Source organism: Zingiber officinale, chromosome 1A, assembly GCF_018446385.1.
Source record: "Zingiber officinale cultivar Zhangliang chromosome 1A, Zo_v1.1, whole genome shotgun sequence".
NCBI lineage: Eukaryota > Viridiplantae > Streptophyta > Magnoliopsida > Zingiberales > Zingiberaceae > Zingiber > Zingiber officinale.
Genome location: NC_055987.1, coordinates 17,401,677 through 17,426,659, shown reverse-complemented (window position 1 = coordinate 17,426,659; position 24,983 = coordinate 17,401,677). Strand labels below are relative to the sequence as shown.

The following is a 24,983-nucleotide window of genomic DNA, read 5'->3' as shown; positions in this document are numbered from 1 at the left end:
ATTGTTGCTCACATTGTTCTCATGTGATGATGCTATTTGGAGCTAAAGAATTTAACCATTGCTTAGCTCTATCTCTCAAAGAAAACCTAAATAATAGTAAGCGCACAGCTTCGGAAGGAACACCATTCATCTTCATTGTGCCGCATATCTCATAGAAGACCTCCAAGTGTTGATTCGGGTCTTCATGCGGTCCTCCACCAAACTGATTTTGTTGCACCATAGAAATAATTGTAGGTTTAATTTCAAAATTGTTTGCTTCAACTGAAGGTCTTGAAATACTAGATCGAAAACCCCTAGCGTAAGGTGCTGCATAATCCTTTAGTGGTCTATTAGCCATGATAGAATGTTCTTGTTCTTCTAAATGTCTTTGCAGAATTTTTCTCCTATGAAATGTTCTGTCTATCTCAGGGTCTAGAGGAAGAAGTTCTCCTGCAAAGTTAGATCTTCGCATACACAAGAACAAGATTGCAAAATGATAGTTTTTCAAAAGAAAGAAAAACGAAACTGAATCAAAGACAAGAAAAACAGAGAAAAATTAGATTAGAATGTTAGAAAATTAAAAGTACAGAATTAGAATTGCAACAAGCAAGAAGTAGAAAAGAATACAAGAAAAAGTTATGAAAACAGAATTCTAAAATTAGATTCAACTATGCAAATGAAAAGAAAAGAAAAGTTATGTTTAGTCTAACTCAATTGATAATCTCTAATGTTATAGCGCAATCCCCGGCAACGGCGCCAAAAACTTGTTGACTCCCCGCAAGTGTACAGAAATGTCGTAAGTAATAATAAAAGATATCGTATCCACAGGGACTAGAATAACCACTAAAGATGTCTCAACGTGAATTAGCTAAACAACTAATCAATGTATTGACAAAAGCAAAGTAAACTTATGCAAAGTAAAACATAGAAACTAAAGAATAAGAATCAAGAATAAGGGTAATGATAAGGGATGTCCTAGGAGTTTTGGTTTCTTTGTAAGGTTATTCAATGTAAATGATCTACCGAATCTTATTCCTCAATTGTCCATCTTTTGTAGAAGGTTGTCGGTTTCCTCTTGCAATAGACAACCGACCTAGGACTGAAATCTATACCTATATGTGATCAATTAGGAATGAATCTATGTTATCCTTACACGGGCTTGCCTGTCACTTGCGTCCCTCGGATAATCAACATAGAATTCATCACTCCTCAACCGCATCAAGATATAATATATGAACACATACAATCTATCCTACCCCCTTGAATAACCCTATTTCACCATCAAGATCATCCCTCAAACATCCTTACACGGGCATGTTCCTGTCACGAACGCCCCTCAGAAAATCGAATGAGACACAATCTCTATAAGATCCACAAGATATTCAAACATTCAATCAAATATGGAAAGTAAGCCCAATCAAAAGAATCCATACAAGATCGAATAGATGCAAAACAAGACAAGATCATTGAAATAGGAAATTGGCAAATCCACAAGAGTTTTACATCAAATCTTCATTACAAATACTCCCTCCATCCTAGAACAAGAGATCTAATTCATAGAATGAGGAAAGAAATCCAAAAAGATAAAGATTACTGTTGACATCCGCAAGTGTATGGAAATATCGCAAGTAATATAAAAGATTATCGTATCCACAGAGACTGGAATAAGCACTAAGAATATCTCAACGTGAATTAGCTAGACAACAAATCAATGGATTGACAAAGTCTAAGTGTAACTATGAAAAGTAAACAAAAGAATGAAAGAATAGGCAACAAGAATAAAGGCAAAGATAAAGGATATTCTAGGAGTTTTGGTTTCTTTGTAAGGTTGTTCAATGTAAATGATCTACCAAATCCTTTTTCTTAATCGTCCATCATTTGTAGAAGGTTGTCGGTTCTCTCTTGCAATAGAGAACCGACCTAGGACTGAAATCCATACCTAGATTGATCAATTAGGAATGAATCTATGTTGTCCTTACACGGGCTTGCCTGTCACGTGCATCCCTCGGAAAATCAACATAAGAATCCATCGCTCATCAACCCATCAAGATATAAAGATTAATGCATAAATATATCCTACCCTCTTGAAATACCTAATTTTCCCTTCAAGATAATCCCTCAAACGTCCTTACATGGGCATGTTCTTGTCACGAAGATCTCTCAGAAAATCGAATGAAGAATTACCTCTACAAGATCCACAAGATATCCAAACTCTCAATCAAGCATGGTAATTAGGCACAATCACAACATTCCACACAAGATCAAATAGATACAAAACAGGACAAAATCATAGAAATGGGAAATTGGCATATCCACAAGAGTTTACATCAAGAAATCCTTACAAATACTCCCTCCATCCTAGAACGAAGATAAACTACTCCATCGATAGAAGAAAGAAATCTGAAAACATAAAGATTACAAGCATTCTTGATCTCAATCCAAGAAAAGGAAAGAAAGAAGACTTATCTATGATGAAGATGGTCTTCGGATCCAATCCACGTTCCCAGAGTCGAATCGGTGAAGATCTTCCCTTAGAACGGCCAGAAATCCACCCAAGAATGGAAGGAATCACCCAAATCTTCCTTTCTCCCAAAAGGGGAGAAGATCCCCTTTGAAATGAAGAAGAAACCTTTATATAGAAGGGGAAATTCGGGCGCCACACGACCCCAGGACCTGGCCGTGTGTGGGACACGGCCTGGCTCACTCCCCTCTCTGCCAACCTCACACGGTCGTGTGTGAGACACGGCCATGGCACACACTTCTTCTGCTTCCCTTGCATGGCCGTGTAGATCTACACGGCCTGCTCTGCCTCTACCTCTGGAAACCTTATACGGTCGTATGGCTCACACGGCCATGTCATTCTTCTCCTCTAGAAACCTTATACGACCATGTGGCTCACACGGCCATGTCATTCTTCTCCTCTGGAAACCTTACACGGCTGTGTGGCTCACACGGCCGTGTGGAGATCACACCCCCTTGCATGACATGGCCATGTGGCTCACACACCCCTTGATTGGCCCTGCATAGCTATATCTTATTGCAACGTCTTTTACTCCATCAAGATGGGATTTACTCTAGTTGATGTCTTCATCAAATTTGTAGAACCTGAAGGTATCTACAAATTGGTTCAAAGAACAGCCCAAAACTCCTACGGATCGTAAAGTTATACCTGTTTTACTCTTGGTGTGCAGTGTAGGGATTCCACACGGCCCTGTGCTAAGGCCGTGTCACATAGAAACGCATTTTATACCTTCAAGACGTGGTTTTCTCTGGTTGAACTCTTCATAAGAGTTGTAGATCTTGAGGTTATCTACATTTTTATATCTAGAAAGCCTCATAAATCCAACCGAGCACAAAGTTATGGTCATTTTACTTTTTGTCTGCAGTGCTGAAAGTTCCACATGGCCTTCGCACGGCCGTGTGAGGTTCGCACGGCCGTGTGAGGTTCGCACGGCCGTGTGAGGTTCACACGGCCTTTACACGCCCCCCACACGGCCTTGACATGGCCGTGTGGGTGCCACACGGCCAGAACATGAAGAAAACTTAGTTTTGCATGCCCGTGTCACTCAAGAAGCTGTCGACTTCATTTAAACTCTGTTTTTGCTCCAAATCATGTCCTATCAATCAAAACAAGCAAAGAGTAGATCTCCGAATAAAATATAATGAACGTATGACATTATAATGAAATAGGGTGCAATAAACATAGATTATGCGCATGAAGTACAAGTAGATGTGCGTCAAAGTATGTATAAAAGTGAATATAATCTACGCACATCACACCCCCAGACTTAAACATTTGCTTGTTCTCAAGCAAAATGTCGCAATCACGATTCATGTATTCAACAATGCATCATAATCCTTAATGCACTCTCCTAACTCTATCCACAAGTTTCATTAATGAGCATGATCATAGAAATAAACCTAGTATGGCTTAAGCATAAGTCTCTTGTGCACGGTACAAATAAGTAACTCAAAACCCTTCAAGTTTCAATCTATGTCCTAGTCAAGTTGTCATCAAGTTTGAATTCCTAATGTTTCCAGTGATAGACAAGTAACCAGTGATAGGCACTTACTTGCCACACACTTGGTTCATATTTCTCAATCAACCCAAGGTCTCAAAGGCGTACTCAATGTCAAGAGAAGCTAAGCAGTCATTTCCCCAGTAACCTAACTCGGTCTCAAAGGGGTGACTTACTAGATTCCACTCATAATAACTATTTTTTATATCCCTTATTCACTTTTTTTTCTATTTTTTTCATAAGTATTTGCATTGTGCAAAACTTATTTACAAATGTACTTTTATCACAAATGTTGAGATATTTTGATTTTTTCCAAATGAGCTTACATGATTTGAGCCTCATCCAGTAACCAAAATGAAGTTTGAGAAATCACCATGGAAACCAAGTACTAAACAAATAAGATGAATCATGACTATTTCAATGATATCAACCATTCAAGCATCAAGTCAAAGTGTAGTGAAAATAAGGTCCTTAAGGTCAAGCCAAAACTAAAACTTATTTCTATTTGATACTTAGCTCAATTCATGCTACTCAAGATAGAGAAAAGAAGTACACTAAACATACTATCATCATTTACAATATCATGAATCAAGATAAAGAACGTGCTAACAATTTGTTTTAGGACAAGAAAACATAAAAATGGAGTTTGATGTTCTCAAGATGTATGCCACAAAAAATCAAAACAAAATGCAAGACATAAGCAAAAACAAAAACAAACAAAGCAAATCAAATGCATCTAATGCATCCCCCCAGACTTAAACTTTTCATTATCCCAATGAAAACTAAAAACAATGTGGAGGAGATTTTAAGAGAAGTTACCAAGTGATAAGCTCCAAATGGTTGACATTCATGTTTTTAAATATACTCCTCCATCCAATACTCACATTCCTCCACAACTTTGAATTCTACAACAATAAGATAGACAAGAAAAATTAAGTAGAGGATACATGTTTATTATAAAGAGAGAACTAAAGACATAAAAGAAAATAAGGAAAATGAACTTGGGTTGCCTCCCAAGAAGCGCTTGTTTAAGATCATTAGCTCGACCACCTCATTAGATTCATCTAAATCTCGCTCTTTGAGGGATAAGATATTTTAGAACCTTCTTACCAAGGGTTCTTATTATGGAGGAAGCTTTCAATATTGGAGTTAAAAAGTGAAGTATCGCTCTCTCCATCTTCGTCTTCTTTAAAGTTCTTTCGGGTGGTCAAAGACGGTTCAGATTGAGCTTCCAATCATTAGCCCAAGTGAAATCTGCACATGCAAATAAAGTACAAATCTCCCACAAGCATATCAGATAAGATAGAGCCATAACCATATTAAGATAAGCAGAATAAGAAATAAAAATTGAATCACATCCAACAAAGTCAATGATAGGTACCTCTATAAAATTTTTCAAAAGATCACAAGAAATACTAACCTTACTTTGCTGAGAAATACCTGAAATTTCTAAACATGTAGATGTGACTTCCTCTGAATCAAATGATGGTTCTGACTCTGGCTCGGGTGTTGATGATATCAATGATGGTGATTCTTGAGACTCTGCTAGTACTGCATAAGTCCCTACACATTCTTCCACAACATGATCAATTCTTACAACCTCTAAGGGTTGTGTGGATAAAGGTAGTGATCCTTGAGATGCTGCTTCCACAACACAACTCCCTACACATTCTTCCATATCATCATCATCAACACATACATCAAAAAATAAACCAACGTCTATATCCTCAATAGGAGAATAAATAACAAGAGGATCAATAACTTCACCTGCAGTTTTAAGTTGATCTACCACATCACATTTATCATCTGAAAGTTCAATGTCACTATAACACCCTATAAAATTTGGAGGTAAATCTAAAAACTTATTTACCACTGCATTATCAATAAAATCCTCATCTGAAAAGTCTTCATCTTCAAATACATTCAAAAATCTGCACTCAACCTTACCAGTGTCACAGAATTTTTTAAAGTCATTATTCTCATTGACCCCCACTAACCTTTGTGGAAAAGGAACTCTTAGTGAAGGTCTTGGGAAAGGTACTTCTAATTTTCCATATTCTCTTTTAGCTTGTGGAGGAGATTCAACTTGCTTATCTAGTGTTGGTATGATCAATCATTGAGGGAAAGGTACTTGTGGCATTTGGGAACCTCCTGGAATAATGGAACTGAGTTCATGTGGTTTTCTATTGTTCTTCTCCTCAATTCTAAACATGTCCTTCTTCAGAAGTTCTTCATGATTTTTTTCAATTCTCAACCCAACATCATCACACTTTTCACTAGATCTTGTCTGCGAAGGAGGGGGATCTTCTTTAAACCAATTTGAAACAATACTTTCAATCTTTACCCCTAAATGTTTGAACTCCCCGTTCTGTGACTTGTGATTTTCAAAACTCATAGATGGTTGAGTTACAATTTGTTTGACAGGCTCTATAGCATTTATGGCTTGCACTCCTTGAATGTTTGAGGGAAATTTCATCCAACTGATGTTTGACCATTCATGGAGGTTCAATGTCACTTGATCAATTAACATATATACTTCATCTACACTTTTATCCATAAAAGAACCTCCAGCTGATGAATCCAATAAACTCTTGTCTGAGAAAGAAATTCCCCCATAAAATATGTGCAGAATCAACCATTTTTCAAAACCATGACGAGGGTACTGTCTTTGAAGACTCTTGAATCTATCCCATGCTTCAAACAATGATTCTCCATATGCCTAAGCAAAATTTGTTATGCAATTCCTCATATACACTGTTCTGCTTGGAGGAAAAAAATGATTCAGAAATTGCTTCTCCAATTGCTCCCAACTTGTGATACTTTGAGGATAGAGAGAATATAACCAAGTCCTTGCTTTATCCTTAATACTGAAAGGAAATGTCATCAATCGAACTGCATCTGACGACACTCCTTCACATTTCACCATATCACAAATCTCTAAAAATGTTTCAAGATGCAGATAAGGATTTTTTGATACTTCTCCTCTAAATTTGTGACCTTGTATCATGAAAATTAACTCTGGGTCTAGTTGGAAACTTTCTGCTTCAATTTGAGGTTGCACAATGGGAGATAAAAATCTTGCAGAAAAATTTCTCATGGGCCTGCTTGACATGTTAGTGCTCATGGATATTCAAGAAAAAATTATAAAATAAAGAATCAAACACAAGAAATAAAATACAATATGAAAAACAAGAAAGAAAATGTAGAATTTAAATTGCAAGAAAGAAAGTGCATAATGAAAACAAGAAAGAAAAGACAAAAGGAAAAAAAATAAAAGTGTCTAGAATAATTCATATACCAAAGATTGCAAGATATGTTTACAAAAGAAAAAAAAGAAAGAAACTGGATCAAAAGAGAAAATAGAGAAAAGTTAGATTAGAGTGCTAGAAATCAAGAATGCAAAGTTAGAATGAGAATTAGAATTGCAACAAAAAAAAATTGTCAATAATTAGAAAGATATGCAAATGATGAAAACAGAATTCTAAAGATTAGTTTCAATTATGCTAATAAAAAGAAAAGAAAAGTTATGTCTAGTCTAACCTAATTGATAATCTCTAATATTATAGCGCAGTCCCCAGTAATGGCACCAAAAACTTGTTGACCTCCGCAAGTGTACAGAAATATAGCAAGTAATATAAAAGATTATCGTATCCACAGGGACTGGAATAAGCACTAAGAATATCTCAACGCGAATTAGCTAGACAACAAATCAATGGATTGACAAAGTCTAAGTGTAACTATGAAAAGTATACAAAAGAATAAAAGAATAGGCAACAAGAATAAAGGCAATGATAAGGGATATTCTAGGAGTTTTGGTTTCTTTGTAAGGTTGTTCAATGTAAATGATCTACCAAATCCTTTTTCTCAATCATCCATCATTTGTAGAAGGTTGTCGGTTCTCTCTTGCAATAGAGAACCGACCTAGGACTGAAATCCATACCTAGATTGATCAATTAAGAATGAATCTATGTTGTCCTTACACGGGCTTGCCTGTCACGTGCGTCCCTCGGAAAATCAACATAAGAATCCACCGCTCATCAACCCATCAAGATATAAAGATTAATGCATAAATATATCCTACCCTCTTGAAATACCTAATTTTCCCTTCAAGATAATCCCTCAAATGTCCTTACACGGGCATGTTCCTGTTACGAAGATCCCTCGAAAAATCGAATGAAGAATTATCTCTACAAGATCCACAAGATATCCAAACTCTCAATCAAGCATGGTAATTAGGCACATCACAATATTTCACACAAGATCAAATAGATACAAAACAGGACAAAATCATAGAAATGGGAAATTGGCATATCCACAAGAGTTTACATCAAGAAATCCTTACAAATACTCCCTCCATCCGAGCACAAAGTTATGGTCATTTTACTTTTGGTCTGCAATGCTGAAAGTTTCACACGGCCTTTGCACGGCCGTGTGAGGTTCACACGACCTTTACACGCCCCCCCACACGGCCTTGACATGGTCGTGTGGGTGCCACACGGCCAGAACATGAAGAAAACTTAGTTTTGCATGCCCGTGTTACACTAGAAGCTCTCGACGTCATTTAAACTCCGTTTTTTCTCCAAATCATGTCCTATCAATCAAAACAAGTAAAGAGTAGATCTCCGAACAAAATATAATGAAAGTATGACATTATAATGAAATAGGGTACAATAAACATAGATTATGCGCATGAAGTACAAGTATATGTGTGTCAAAGTATGTATAAAAGTGTATATAATCTACGTACATCAATTACAAGCATTCTTGATCCCTAAATCCAAGATATGAGAGAAAAAAAGCTTATCTATAATGAAGAACGGTATTCGAATCCAATCCTTGCTCCCAGAGTCAAAACGTTGAAGATCCACCCTTGAATCATCGGAAAAATCCTCCAAGAAGGTGGAGGAACGCCCAAATCTTGATTTCCCCCAAAAGGGGAGAAGATCCCCCCTTGAATTCATGAAGGAGACCTTATATAGAGGGGAGGTTTGGGCGTCACACGACCCCGAGGAACGGCCGTGTGAGGTTCACACAGCCAAGGTCACTCCCTTCTCTGCCTACCTTACACTGTCGTGTGTGATACACGGTCGTGACATGCTTCTTCCACAACTCCCTTTGCATTGCAGTGTAGATCTACACGGCCCGCACTGCCTCTGCCTCTGGAAACCTTGCACGGTCGTGTGGTGCACACGGTCAGGGCCTTCTTGGTCTCTGGAAACCTTGCACAGTCGTGTGGTGCACACGGCCAAGGCCTTCTTAGTCTCTGGAAACCTTGCACGGTCGTGTGGTGTACACGGTCGATGCTTCTTTTGGCTTCAAATCTTGGCACGACCATGTGAGGTTCACACGGCTGAGGCCACTTCCTTTTCTGCTGCAACCACACGGCCAAGGATCTCCACATGGCCTGGGCAATCCCCCATGGCAGGGTCGTGTGAGGTACAGGTACAGCGCCTTCCTCTCTAGCTTCACTTGCATATTTGGCCTCGAACATGAATCCTTCATCAAATTCGACCCCTGTATACAGAAAATGCAAAAAAGCAGATCTCCGAACAAAAAGAGTAAATATGCCGAAAGGAAAGCTGGAAGTACGAAAATGCATAGATAAAGCATGCTCAAAGTATGTGAATGTGCGCCAAAACATGCTAAACAAGAGTATACAATCTACGCACATTAGCTACTTAGCATCCAAACTCTCGGCTCACTTCCTTGACTACCAAAGACTAATCAAGGAACACCCGCTCAACTTTTCTTCCATTCTGAAGTAGTCCTTTTTCTTTTCTTACAAAGAACTATGTAAATAAACTTCTTTTCGTTGCATCTAAAACTTTATTTTCTCAAATCCTGCTTATTAGTCATGCTTAACCGTTTTATTTGCTATTATCTTTTTATGTATTCGAGCTTGCCCTGTGTATGCTAAGCGAAGGATCGTCTAAGTCCAATTTCATGTACTAGGGAACTTAGAAGTCTTATCCCTTATGACAAAACTTTGAGTGTCTGACCAAGTTTCTAATGGGCCAGGCATATTTACTCAGTCGGGTGCATGATAAGGACTACTCGAACAAGAATAGAACCTCCTTGAGACGTGCAGAACTAAGTCTGACTGAGTCTAAGATCGACTAGACTCGAAGGCTTGTCCAGCCCTAAGGACAATTGATTGTTTGGTAAAATCCACTTAAGCGCATGAGAAATGAAGTCTTAAAAATCCATCTGAGCTTAAGACCGATTAAGGTATAAAGGCCTTGAGCCTTGAACATTAAAAATGAGGATTCATCTTGATACATGTGTTGATGTTTCGAAGTGATAATTAACCCATCACATCTGTTATAAATGTGCATTTCTAATTGGTGACATGTGTTCATACACCTTATTCCTCTGACACACCAACCAGTGCACAGTTTTCTAAGCACACGTCACTTCAGCTTCTAATTTTAACAATTGTGATCGTTAATGCACCTTTTTGTCCTCGTGATCCAATGGTCCACATTAAAAGTGGGTTTGAAGGGTTCTTCGAAAAAACCTTTAAAACCCTAACACATTCTTCTTCCTCACCTTCTTTCTCAATGAGCCTTCTACTTTTACGAATCTCGGTGAACTCATTTCTTCCTTGTCTACCCACTCTTAATCTTACTCCTTACTTTCTCTCCTTATCTTCTTTCATGGATACCTCTGATCTGGCCTATACCCTCCTTGTCTCCAATTTTACGGCATAGACCTTGACGATTTGCGGTACAACTACAACATTCCCCTCTCTATGCATATGATTGTGTCGACTACATAGGCGCATTCCCATCTTTCTCCTCCAAACTATATAACTTTCTTTAAGGAGAAAATGCAGGCAGGCTCACAATTTCCTATTCCCCTATTCCTTTTCAAAGTGAGCCAGTATTTTAGCATTCCCCTTCAGCAACTAATCCCCAACTCAATTCGCTTGATATATGGGGCGACCATCATATTCCATTTATTCTGGGCTCCCCTTTCCCACCATTTATTCCATTGCTTTTTCTATCCTAAAGAAGTGACTGAGGGCATCTTTTGCTTCACTGCTCGGTCAAAAATGGATCATTTTGAGAGGATCTCTGCCCAAGGTGGTGATTGGAAGAATGCATATTTTTTTATTTGTCTTCCTGCCCCCATGTCTTGGCCATATGTCTGGCAGCAGAACCTTCCAACAACACCAACTTTGGGTGATGTTAATAGGGAACCATCCCTCTACAAGGTCGTATCAAAATTGATCGGGCTAAAGTATGATGTCTCCATACTACTTCAAAAGGAGTTCCCATATATGTTTGGGTTAAGTCCATCCAAATTCGAATTGACCTTCTCCTTCGGTAAAAAATATATTCTTTCTCCTTGATTTTGAATAAAAACTTCTCCTAGACTTCTATTGCATCTAACCAATATTATATGGGCAACGGAAGTTATCTCCAAATATTTTATTTTCAATAAAATCCAGGTAAATGAAGATACTTTAAATCGACTAGGTGAGGTAATCCTAAAGAAGTGTGAGGCTGAGTGGGCATCTTCATCCTCTGGTCTTCCTCTAACGATAATGACCACTTCTGGATCTAGTTCTAGTGGCTTGGATGTCCCTCTCACAAAAAGGAACTGCTCGAGTGTTTTAGTCTTGTTAGAACGACCAACATCCGAGCAGGTCATTGATGAATCCCAAGCTCTGTCTGTTTAAGGAAAAGAACCACTAGTCGTGGTCCATTATCGAGCTAAGCCCATTACTCTAAGGTCGTCTAGTCCTTCTTCCATACCTTCATCTTCCCCACAACCCCAACTGATTGGGACAACTTCCATGCATTTGCCTCCCATCCATCCAGCCCTGCCAATGAGCCATGCTCTGGGCGCCCCTCCTCCTTCCAGATCAGTTCCCCTGAAGAGCTTAATCACCAATTTCACCTTACATTCAGTTTACCAGCTCAACAGGGGATGAATTCCACTTCACTCTCTTATAGGGTGGTCAAGTTGAAGAACCCATTCTCTGATGCATGGACAAATGTGAGGAGGTGCCCAAGGGAATTCATAGCTTCTGAGCAAGTGGATGAGTATGCTCAAAGTACTACTACGATAAGCTTGTAATATTTCCTTTAGTGGGTAAACTTTCTGTTGGTACCCCGTGATAGTTTTGATATGATCAACCAAGTTAGGTTAGGTCCTATTGGTATTTAATCTCTGTGTCTAAGTGTACAAGAGCTTAGGAGCATAGGAAGTTGAGTGAGAGACCCAGCTAGCGAGAAGGACAACACGAGTGAGAGCGAACGGGCTCGGTGCGTCTGAAGGACGAGGTGCTGCGGAAGAGTACACCGGCAGATGAGAAGGACGTGTGCGGTGGTCTGAGGGATGAGAAGCCAGGAGGAAGACTGCTCGAGGAGAAGGCCAAAAAATGGATTCAGGTGAGCCCTATTTCAGTTAGATGAAATCACCCAAGCGATCGGAGCAGCAAGAGAGCCAAAAGGGAGTTACGAAGCTGCTGGAGGCACCCTCAATGGAGTTAAAGGTGCATCCATGCCTTTCAGTGGGAAGGCACCTTCAACAAGGCTGAAGGCAACTTCAACCCACCAGGGAAGGCGCCTTCAACCCTTTTAAAGGCATCTTAGACTGGGCAAAAGTGAACATTGCCGAGAATAAAACTTTATCCTCGCTTGCCTCACTGGAGGCGCCTTCCACCTTGTTGGAGGCACCTTCTAACTTGGATAAGATTTACCAGAGGCTATAAAAAGATACCTGGATCTAGGAAATAGACCAACAACTCCTGTATTCATTTTCTAGCTACTTTCTAAGCTTCCAATAAGTGTAAAAGGCTTCTCCGCTTTCAAAGAAGGAGATTTTTAGTGCATTTACTTGGCTTGGATTAACAACCACCTAGGTTCTAATCAAGTAATTATTTTGGCCTCTTCTTTTTAAGTTGATCATTTATTCTATTTTTAACTGCATTACTAATCTGAGTTAAAAGATCGGGAAAGGTTTTGTTTTATTTCTTTACAAGTAATTCACCCCCTCTTGCTGGTCTATCTGGCCCAACACTTTCTCTTAATAACATTCTCCCTGTTATTCTTTTTTAGTTCTATGCAACCGGACTAACTTTAAGCCATCTAGTGGTGGACTTGGAGAGAGATAACCAAATTTTAAAAGATCGTGTGGGGGAATTAGAACTTTCTACTTCTAACCTGAGTGAGGTGATGGCCCAGTTGCAACAGGAAGTAGATAACCAAACTAGATTGCTATTGAACTTAGGGACCTCCCTGAAGAAGTCCCAACAACTGGTAGATTCTCAACAGGAAGACAAAATAAAATTAGAAAACATGTTGAGCACTAGCGAGTCCAAGCTCCAAGTGAAAATCGCTATAAAAGACAAGGCCTTACTCGACTTAGCTAAAAGGATTGCCTTGTTAGAAGAAATAAGAGTCTCCCACGCCTCAAGATCAGCCAAACAAACCAAAGAATTATCCTCCAAAGATATGTTGATCCTTGAACATCAGCGTAATTTGGACACGCAAGACACCCGACTAGAATCACTCCAAATCAAACTAGATTCTGCTAAGTCTGAGCTATCTTTTTACAAAGCCGAAGAGAACGAGCGTTTTGAGATGAGGTGAAAAACCAATCTCAAATTTTGAGAAGTTGGTGTAATATTTGGTGATCGGATAACAATGGCTCTTGAAAGATTGACAACATAGGATCTATAAATCGACAACTTGGAGCTGAAAGGGCAGCTCTAAAACACGAGGATGGCTACCTCTCAACTGAACCCCCCCCCCCCATAGGATCTATAGATCGATAACAACTCTTGAAAGAACTCCCCAAGGAACTTTTAGGTAAGTTTGAGCGAACAATAATGTACAACATGATTATCTATATGCCTTGTAATTGTTGAAGAAAATAGGAATTAAATGATAAACTTGTATTAACCACTATTAAACAATACCTATCTCTGTATTTTTATAATTTGTTGATGCCTCCCTCATGAGATGAAATTCGAACGAGCATTTCCCCTTGATAAAAATCCAACAATACAGAGATCTAGAGGTTAAGTATATAAATAATTATGTTACAGCTGCAATGATGAGAAGGCTGGGCAAGAAATTGCACCAGGTAAAATAATCAGGTCGACAAGAATAATTGCTATCATAATCTGATCTGCATAATAATCCGGATGGAATAACACCGAGAGGGATAATCAAATTGACCAAAATAATAAAGTCGTATAGAGGAGTTATCCTAGCTGAAGTAGTAGTTGGATATCCAGTCGTGTAAGTCAACACACTCATAAGTCCATGAATTGCTATTATTGAAATGGGCTAAATAATTTTTCTCCCGAGCAACTCAATTCTATTGTGCGAGGATTTTAACCTAGGTGGAATATACATAAAATATATGTTAGAGCAAGCTCACTCATAGCCCAATCAGACAGCCAAGGAGTTTGGAAAAAATATAGAGGTGCTAGAGCATGCTCGCTTATAATCCGACCTGGTGCTCGGGAGTTTGAATTTATATATAGGCACGGGAGCATACTCGCTTATAACCTGGCCTGGTACTTGGGAGTCTAGAATTTATATATAGGTGCGAGAGTATGCTCACTTATAACCCGACATGGTGTTCAAGAGTCTAGAATTTATATATAGGTGCGAGAGCATGCTCACTTATAATCCGGCCTGGTACGCAAGAGTCTGGGACTTAGTGCGAGAGCATGCTCAATTATAACCCGGTCTAGTGCTCAGGAGTCTGAGACTTGGCACGAAAGCATACTCGGTTATAACCCGGCTTGGTGCTCAGTAGTCTGGGACTTGGCACAAGAGCATGCTCACTTATAACCCGGCTTGGTGTTTGGGAGTCTTGGACTTGGCGCGAGAGCATACTCGCTTATAACCCGACCTTATGCTTGGTAGTCTGGGACTTGGCGTGAGAGCATGCTCACTTATAACCTGGCCCGGTGGTCAGGAGTCTATGACTTGGCACGAGAACATGCTCGCTTATAACCCAACCTGGTGCTCAGGAGCTTGGGACTTGGCGCGAGAGCATGCTCACTTATAACCCAGTCTGGTGCTCGGGAGTTTGGGACTTGGTGTGAGAGCATACTCGCTTATAATTCGGCCTAGTGCTTGGGGTCTAGGACTTAGCATGAGGGTATGCTCGCTTATAACCTGGCCCAGCACTCGGGAGTCTATGACTTGGTGCAAGAGCTGTTAGGACCCGTGCGACTGGAAAGAGGGGAGGGGCGAATTGCCTATAAATTACAAATAGACCATTCTCGATCTTTCAAATAAGATTAGTAGAATAATTAACTTAAAGTAGTTTAACAACTAATAAAATAAAGAGGCATAGAAAGTTACTTGGTTATAGCTTAAGTGGTTATTAATCCAAGGCAAAATAAAGTACTAAAAGATCTCCTTTGGTGAAGGCGGAGAAGCCTCTTACACTCGTTGAACGCTCAGAAAGTTACTAAAAATGAATACTTGAGTCATTGTCTATTTCCTAGGTCCAGGGGTCTTTTTATAGCCCTTAGAAAGTCTTATCCAAGGTTGGAAGGCGCCTCCAACAAGGTGAAAGGCGCCTCCAGCGAGGTAAGCGAAGATAAGGTCTTATCTACGCCAACGGTTGTATTTTGCCCAGTCTAAGGAGCCTTCAAAGGGTTGAAGGTGCCTTCCATGAGTGGTTGAAGGTGCCTTTCTATAGAAAGGCACAGAGGCACCTTCAGCCACACTGAGGGCGCATCCAGCGGCTCCGCAGCTCCCCCTTTGGCTCTTCCGCTGCTCTGATCATCTGGGTGATTCCGTCCATCCGGAATTGGGTTCAACCAGACTCATCTTCTTGCCTTCTCCTCAAGCAGACTTTCTCCCCATCTTCTTATCCCTTGAACATCCTTCCTATCCACCGGTGTACTCTTTCGCAGCACCTCGTCCCTCAGGTGCACTGAGCCCTTCGGCTCTCTCCCGTGTCGTCCTTCTCGCTAGCTGCATCTTCCGCTTAACTTCTTGTGTTCCTAAGCACCTGCACACTTAGACATAAGGATCAAACACAATAAGACCTAACTGAATTTGGTTGACCACATCAAAACTACCTCGGGTTCTAACAATCTCTCTCTTTTTAATGTGCATCAACCCAAGTTCTAGTAGAGTTAAAAATAATATAACTTATGTAAGAAAAAAAATAATATAACTTATGTAAGGAAGTTGCAATTAGAATCAAATATTTTAATGAATTAAGCAATAAAATTTGTAATTTAAATTAGCAAAAATTTTTACTCCCCCTAATGTAACGCTCCGGTCCGGGCGGGCCCCACCCGAACCGAACCGGGCACGCCACCAAAATTGCCCATCGGTTTGATGACTAGCTCCACAGACCACCGGAGGTCCTTTCAGCGTGCTTTGTCCTCACTCGCACGCACCCTGGAAAACTTCCCAGGAGGTCACCCATCCTCAGATTTCTCCAAGCCAAGCACGCTTAACTTTGGAGTTCTTAAGTTTGGGCTTCCGAAAAGGAAGGTGCACCTTGGTGATATGGATAGTACCATCTAACCTTTTAAGTCATATTTAACCAGAATCTCAGAACCGGGGTATTACAATCACCCCCACTTAAAGACACTACGTCCTCGTTGTGTAACCACAAATCACACCACAAACAAATCCCAGAATCTCCCTCGCTAGGTGGTGCCCTGGGTGCTCCTACCACAGGCTCACTCACGGTCGCAAGGTCGCTCTGATACCACTTAAATTGTCACGCCCCCAAAGGAGTTCCTGTCAGACAAAAATCCGGCAGAACCTCCCCTGTACCGGTGACAATCTGAAGCATCACTACAAGCAAAATACATCAGCCACATGCGGCTGGAATATTTATATACACAACCACGCAGTTATAATAACACGCCAGGAATGAAACAATCACAACCACGCTGTTATATATAAAAGCCACACGGCTGTACTAAAAACCAACACAGCGGAAAAACGAAAACGGAAAGCCCAATACAACACAATCAACACACTGCTAGCCGGCTAGGCTTATACAACAAATACAACACCCAAAACCATACGATAGCCACACGGCTATACACAAATACAATGCCAAAAATAAGAAAAGAATATACAAAAGAAAACAATCACGATCTTCGGATGTGACGTAGGACCCGGCAGACAGGATACTCCGAGCGACACTCCAACCATCTACCTGAAAACATAAATATATACATGCGGTGGTGAGTATAGGTAACTCAGCGGGTAATAGAAAAGATAGTGCATGGTCTATACATAAAACATGGAGATCACAAGTATACAGTCTCAGTAGGGAATAAAGAATATGACCATACTATCATAATCAATGCATCTGAACCTACCTAACGTAATAACCAGACATAATCATAACTAACCTACAAACTGCACAAACCGCTACTGACATAATGGTAAATACGTACCCAATCTGAAATCGACGCAAGGTACAAAGATCGGTAAACTCACTGGATCTGCAACAGATATACATGCAATATAAGTACGATTGCATATACATGTAAAATAAATGACATGTATGCAGATGGCAACCAAATGCAACAACCATATCTCAATCAAGTGCAACAACGACAATCACATGCAACTAGTATCTACTAGGCATGTATGCAAATGCAGATGCACCGCGCATCAAATAATACATGCATGCTCCATGGTCACCCCCGCCACCTCTCTAGACACCACGACCCCTGTATGGCCGAGAGGCTTGGGTCTGTGACGACTGTACTACCCTCCAGCCCACTATATAGTGGTCGAGGCGGACAGTCCGCTAGTAGCTATCTAACTACATAGCATCAGGGTCCCTGACTGCTCACAGATCTCACTAAACCTCGTGACCGGGTGGCACGACAGGACTAGCAGCAACTGCTCCAACTACCACTACCCATGAGTGGCCGAGTGGGCGGTGCTAAACCAAACCAACTGATGACTCTCTCACCACAAGGGAGACAATGGTCATCAGATGCAATGAATGATGAACATGATATATATATATATAACCATCATCCATGCAACAACCCCAAACCACATAAATACCTCCAACATGAGTATAACCGTCATGATACCTCCACATATCCCACCAAACATATGTATACAACTACACATGTATAATCAACCAATAATCCCCAATGAACATACCAGATACACATGGACAACCCCACATATACAATCAACATGTATCCTCCAATAAAAATATATCGGACACGTGTATAAACCACAGACGTGCAATCAACACACTCCTCCAAAAGTACATAACAAATACGGATATACACACCACATGTAAATGCACGGTCAACCAGATGACTCCTATACACATACCCACCTATGTACAGTCCACATCATATACCCAATCAGCATGATAATACCAGCCACCCGACAATCCCTACAGGACATACTCTACACGTTTAATCACCATAGAATAGATATCAAGAGTTGAGACTGTACATGAATTTAAATGGAACACCTCAAAGATCAAGCATAAGTCTCTAGCAGGAAGTCAACAAACAGATATGATATAAGGTAAAGCAGTCTAATCCATCGGATAGCAACCATGCACTAAGTACAAGAAAATCTACATAGAGGTAAAGGAAGAAATACCCGCCTTTATCTATCGATCGTGTCAAATAATCCCGCGTCGAGACACTCGTCCCGAATCCAAGTCCTGCGATCACATAATATATATTTAGCTAATTACATAGGTAGCAAATAGCTAAATAACCTCCCCAATCTAATTAGGGAAAGCCCTAATCAAAATAGATTACTTACTTCCTTAATCCATAATCTATTAATTCATCCAAAACTCACTTAATCAACACATCCTAAATCCAATTCACATAATTCATCATCAATCCAACACCAATCCAAACTCATCATACATTCTTCTAAATTCACTAACCAGTTCAAGATTCCATCCAATTCAATAAATCAAAGCTGAATTCCAATTCCTTAATCATGAATCAATTTCACACTAAGAAGAAAACTAGTGGTAGACACTTACCTTGAAGGATGGCAGCAAATCCCGAATCTCACAGCCCAACTAGATCTCTGTCGACAGCTACCAAAGAAGTCCTAAACCAATTCCTTCCAAAATCAAATCCAACACTTAGCTGTAGAGCAATTGATTTACTGAACTCTTCACAAACAGAACCTGTCTCACCTTAACCAACCTCCACCTCTTCATCCGAGATCTCCACAGCTACTAGAAGTGAAGAGACAGTGAATGGCAACAGGGAAAGTCCACAATCCATGCCTTTCTCTCTTCTAAAACAAGAAGAACAAGAAATCAACCGGGCAATCTATTCCTCACCAAAAATCCAGCAACAAGAATAGCACCCATTACCTCTTTCTCATCAGTCGCTGGTGTTGATCACAAATCCGACGAAGAAAATGATCCCTAATGGAGCTGTGGTGGCCAAAACCAACACACCGTCACTGCCTCCCAAAAACCATTACCCAAATCAACACTATAAAGAAGATTGAACGCTCAAATTCACAACCAGATCTAACCACTTACCTCCAAGATCATTGCTAGGGCACGGTTGATGGAGAAATTGTGCCGGCGTAGCTACGACGTCGGGATCAAGAGGGCGGCTTGAATCTTAGCAGTAAGGTAATCAAAATTCCACTGATGATGAAGGGCGCCCGAGTAAGAGATTGTTGCTGGTTGCAAGCTCGTGGCCGGTCGGCACGATCCTGGTGACGCCAAGAAGAAGGGCGATCGGTATCCGCGAGATCAAAAGGAAAGAGGGGCAGCAACCGGATAAGATCGGAGGGAGAACCGACTGAGGCACGAAGGAGAAGGCCGGCGAGGTGAGCTCGGCGTCGGTGAGGCGAGGAGATGGGTCGGGGAAGATGAGAGTCGCGCGAGAATAGGGAAATCGGGAGAGGAAGAATGGGGGAAAGGAGAAGCCGATTAGGTATATTAACATAGGTTAATTAAACTTAGGTTAGTTTAATTAAGGTCTAAGTTAATTCTCAAATCAACTCCCACTTAAATGGGTATTTCAAAACAGGCTTTCCCTGTACCCCAAATCTATCCCCTCAAAACGGGTCATACGGACTCCGTTTAAATCCCGAAAAATTTCTAAAAATTTCAGAAAAATCCAATAAGATTTTTCGTCCAATAACTTTTATTATTTAATTTTTACGGTATCTTACATTCTCCCCCACTAATAAAAATTTGGTCCCCAAATTTACTGGTCAATTCAGGGATCCTCATCCAAGGGTAACATCCGAACAACAAACTCATATACCACCCTTTCCAAGTATAACAAACAAATCTCCAACCGTGAAGGATAACTCTAGGTTATGAGCTCACTCTACTTCTGTTACCCCCACACTGTTACCTAACCAACTGTGGATAAATCAACTACCTTTAAAATCCAAAATCCACTATCAATAGATCCTCCAACACCAATATAAATCGCTCAAACTATCCATCAGTCTGAGATGAAAATCTATACTAAAGTGAAACTCCTAATCCAAAGTCTGCTGTAACCATAATCAAAACCATGATATGAAATCACTGATCTCCATCCACAACCATACTCAGAGATACATCATCCAGTCCGGTAATCCCTCTAGAGTATAATCCTACAACTCCATCCAAAAGAATCTATCCTACAAATCAATAGCTAGGAAGCAAGTCATCACCCAACCATGATTACCCAAACCATCATATCCCCTCCGAGTCTTGGGTAATCCCACAACAAGATCCATCATAACATACTCCCACTCCACTCCAGTATCCAAATCAGCGGAGGCAATCCTACTAATCTCTGATGTTCCGCCTCCACTTACTGACATAATAGACATCAAGCTACAAAATCCGCGATGTCTTTCTTCCTGTCATTCCGCCAATCAGAATGCTCCAATCTCTATACATCGGGTGCCACCCAGATGTATCACAAATCCAGATCAAGGTGTTTCCTGCAGTAACTCCTCCCGGATAAGAAGTGACTCGAAAACACACACAATCTCCCATAGAGATCTATGAATCTCATTCCCATCACACGATAATTCGATATACTGGCATGAGACTGCTCCGCTCATACTATATCGGAACTACACCAACTCCCAGATACGATACATATGTGTAGAGTGCAAATCCGTCTACACTAGAAAGCATAACTAAGACGGTGCAGTTATCTAAACTGATCTCACAAACCTCTATCCAGGAAAATTCCATACTCTTCCTAGACACTCCGGTCAATTGCGTAAATGCTGGAGAAAACCCTCAATCAAATCTCCAGTAATATCCAGCTAGACCAAGGAAGCTGCGAGTCTCCAATATAGACTACAACTACTCCCAACTGGTAACAACCTCTAACTCCCATGGATCCACCGATATCCTCAACTAAACACAACGTGTCCCAGAAATCTCGCAGAAGACAATCACAATATGTACTACTAACTGCACATATAGATGTTCCCGTCGAAACATCTCTAGAACTATGCAAAGCTAGTGTACGTGACCCACCTCGGATCGGGAATAGATCACAACATCGCCAATAAAGACAATGAACACTGATCCAAACCCTAAAAATACCAAGTACACTGAGTCCATGTAAACATCTAGGCACGGTATGCTTAAATGGTAACACCAAGGACTCATAATGGTAATACCAAGTACACTGAGTCCATGTAAACATCTAGGCACGGTATGCTTAAATGGTGGCGTGCCCGGTTCGGTTCGGGTGGGGCCCGCCCGGACCGGAGCGTTACACCTAAACTTGTACTTACTTCTCCCCCTTTATCACATTAAAAAATAGAGTACTTTTAAATGACTTGGAAGTCATTCCAAAACAAAGTCTAAGGGAAAACAAATTTTGAAAAAATATTTTGAAAAATTCTGAAAATTTTAATAGGAGTTTAATAGACATATATAAAGCAGATATAAAATTTTGCACAAAAGAGTTAACTGAAGCAGAAAATAAATTCTAAAAATACTTTAATTTTAAAAACTACCTTTCTGAGTAATTAACAAATATTTTTATATTGGCCAAAAAAATAGTTAACTATTTAACAGTTAGTCTATTAAATATTTATTTCAATAATTGACTTTTAAGTTGTAGCGATGTACTAGGTCGTCTTGGATATTGGAACTGTTGGTGCAACCTTAGGTCAAGGTTGACCTGGTTGACCCGACTCGAGTTGACCTGACTCGAGTTGTATTTTGATGTTTGACAAGAACAGAAGAGTTGTATTTTGATGGGAGATTGTTGGTGCAACCCTTGGTCAAAGTTGACCTGGTTGACCCGAGGTGAGTTGACTTAGCACGGAAAAGTCCAAGCAGGGAGCTTGGCACGGGAAAAGTCCAAGCAGGGAGCTTGGCACGGGAGAAAGTCCAAGTATGGAGACTTGGCACGGAGAAGTCCAAGTATGGGAACTTGGCATGTGGAAGTCAGAGAGGGCTCGATAGCTCGTTCTCCAGACTATGGTCAGAGAGGGCTCGGTAGCTCGTTCTCTGAGGGCCTGTGAGTCTGGACTGCTCGGAGAGGGGATGGTTTGAGGGCCTGAAGCTGAGAGGGCTTGAGCTCGCTGCTCTCTGACAGGAGCCAGTCGCTGAGAGAGGGTTTCAGGACTAGGCAGGAGCCCAGCTCTCGTTCTCTAGACCAGAAGGCGAGATAGAAAGTCCCGTGAGTGAAGCCGGGAATTGGAAAAGTCCCGGTGAGTGAAGACAGGATTGGAAATCCTGGTGAGTGAAGCCAGTGAAAACCCTAGTGAGTGAAGCTAGGTGAAAGTGAAAGTCCCGTGAGTGAAGCCGTGCAGTGGTGAAAGTCCCGGTGAGTGAAGCCAGCAGTTGGGAAGTCCTGGTGAGTGAGCCGGGCAAATCCGAGATGGATCAAGGCCGACGGACATCTGGTGTTGAGAAGGTCAAGAGGTCAAGGGTGACCTTAGTACGAAGAGAAAAGTCTAAGTGGGTCAAAGGGATTGACCGACACTGTGGGGAGTCTTAGCAGGTCAAGGGAGTGACCGGATGCTAAGCATGATGTACCAACAGTCAAGGTTGACCGGATGTTGGTGTGGGAGACTTGGGACTTGGTTTGGGCAAAACCAAGCTGGATCGATCGATGGATTGATCCAGTGATACATGGTATCTGGATCGATCCGGTGACCGATCAAGAATCCAGGATCGATCAGTTATTCGATCGGTCCGCACCGATCGGAAACAACGATCAAAAGGCAAGAAGTTCGGGAGAAAGCATGATCGATCCTCAGACCGATCGGGGTCTTCCGACCGATCGTGACATAGCTCGATCGGTCAGTAGCTCGATCGGTCTCAAGACCGATCGAGGATAGGTATGGACCGATCGGTTGAGCCTGATCGTCTGTAACTATTCGTGGCTCGCAACGTCTTACATCCTTTCTTACGGCCTTCTTCTTCGCAGTGGATGCGGTATAAAAGGAGATCGAGGCGACTCTCTTACTATTCTTCTTCCTCTCTCTTCTTCTTGTGCCGAAGTTCTGATTCGAGCTTTGCTGAGCTCTTCGCTAAGCTTTTGTGAGCTTCCACTTGCAGGACCAACCGATCGCTTGTTGTTGTTTGTTGTGGTTGGATCCAAGAAGTTCGCTCATCCAAATCGAAGAGAAGGCAAGTAAGCGAAGGTGTTTCATACATTTGTATTGTATTTTGCTTCTTGCTGCTTTCTACTCCTGTATTGCTTTTGCAAAACATTGTGGCGAGGTTTCTCCACCCGAAAGGAGTGTTACATTAGCCGGTTCTCCGGGGTCTCATCCACCGACGGATTGATTGGATTCGTCCACCTTACGGACACGCCGAGGAGTAGGAGTTTCATCTCCGAACCTCGTTACATCGACGAGTTTGAGGTTTGCTATTCTCGTCTTTCGTTTCTATTCATTTTATTTCCGCTGCGCTAACCCTAATCATAGAAAGAAACGGAAGATTTGGGGTCGGCTATTCACACCCCCCCTCTCTAGTCGCGACCATCGATCCTAACAGGAACAACAACCACTTCTAGACAAAACCTTTTAAAGAAATAAACATTTAATTTTTTTGTAAATTGTAATTTTTAAAAAAGTTTAATTTATTCTAAGTAGGATTTCGAAACCCAATATAGGTTTCTTTCTACTGGATTGATTAAGTATCTTTTAGGAACATATTTTGGTGATAACTTTTTTAATTTGACCCTTATGGTATCTAAAATATCAATTGAGTCCTTGATAATTTCTAGAATATGAGCATACTGAATTTTTAAATTTTTCTATTTATTGCTTTAAATTTACCTTTTTAATTTTTAATTTATTAAACTTCTATATTAAGCAAGATTTAGGTAAGATTCTTTTTATTTCTAAGTTTTCCTTTTTCAAATTTTCCTTTTTGTTTTTTAATTTGCACATTAATTTAGTTATAGATTTAATGTCAAAGTAAAGTTGATCAGGAGGTAAGAGTCATACCTTACTTATTATGTCAGATCTGAAGATTGATTCTCCCCGTGCTTCACTGCATTAGTCTGATGTCGCTCTCCCTTCATCGATGCTAGTTTCTGAGAAGCTTTGTTCTTTGTGACTAGTCATCAGCGCTAGTCCAGCGTATGCTTCTATTTTTGACTCAAATGACGAGCTTTTATCCCAAGTGGCCTTGAGATTCTTGTGCTTGTTTTGCTTGGGGCCTTTACCTTTTTACTTTTTGAGCTTCGGGCAATCTTCCTTTATATGTGTCCTTCTTTTTGACACTGGTAGCATCGAACCTTCCTTTTATTTCTTTAATTTTTTCTGTTCTGTAATTCTTTAAATTTATTAGACTTAATTTTTTTTAAAACTTTCTTACCATGTACGCTTCTTGGTCTCCTTCCAGATTTGAGTCTGACTTAGGTTCATCCTTCCTGGTGGCTTTAAGTGTCAGATTCTAACTTGACTCTACTGTTGTACCTGCATATCGAGTCTCATGTAATTCTAAAGTTGAAAACAATTCCTCTAGGGTACTTACCTCAGGTCCTTCGAGATGTAGTATGCATCTATGATC

General features: G+C 40.6%; 1 non-coding gene across 1 annotated transcript; it reads left to right on the top strand.

Moving 5' to 3' along the window:
* Window positions 1–6,643: 6,643 nt before the first annotated feature.
* LOC122039204 lies at window positions 6,644–6,749 on the top strand. Its single transcript, XR_006128087.1, has one exon. It is a non-coding gene; the product is annotated as a small nucleolar RNA R71 (small nucleolar RNA).
* Window positions 6,750–24,983: the final 18,234 nt, after the last annotated feature.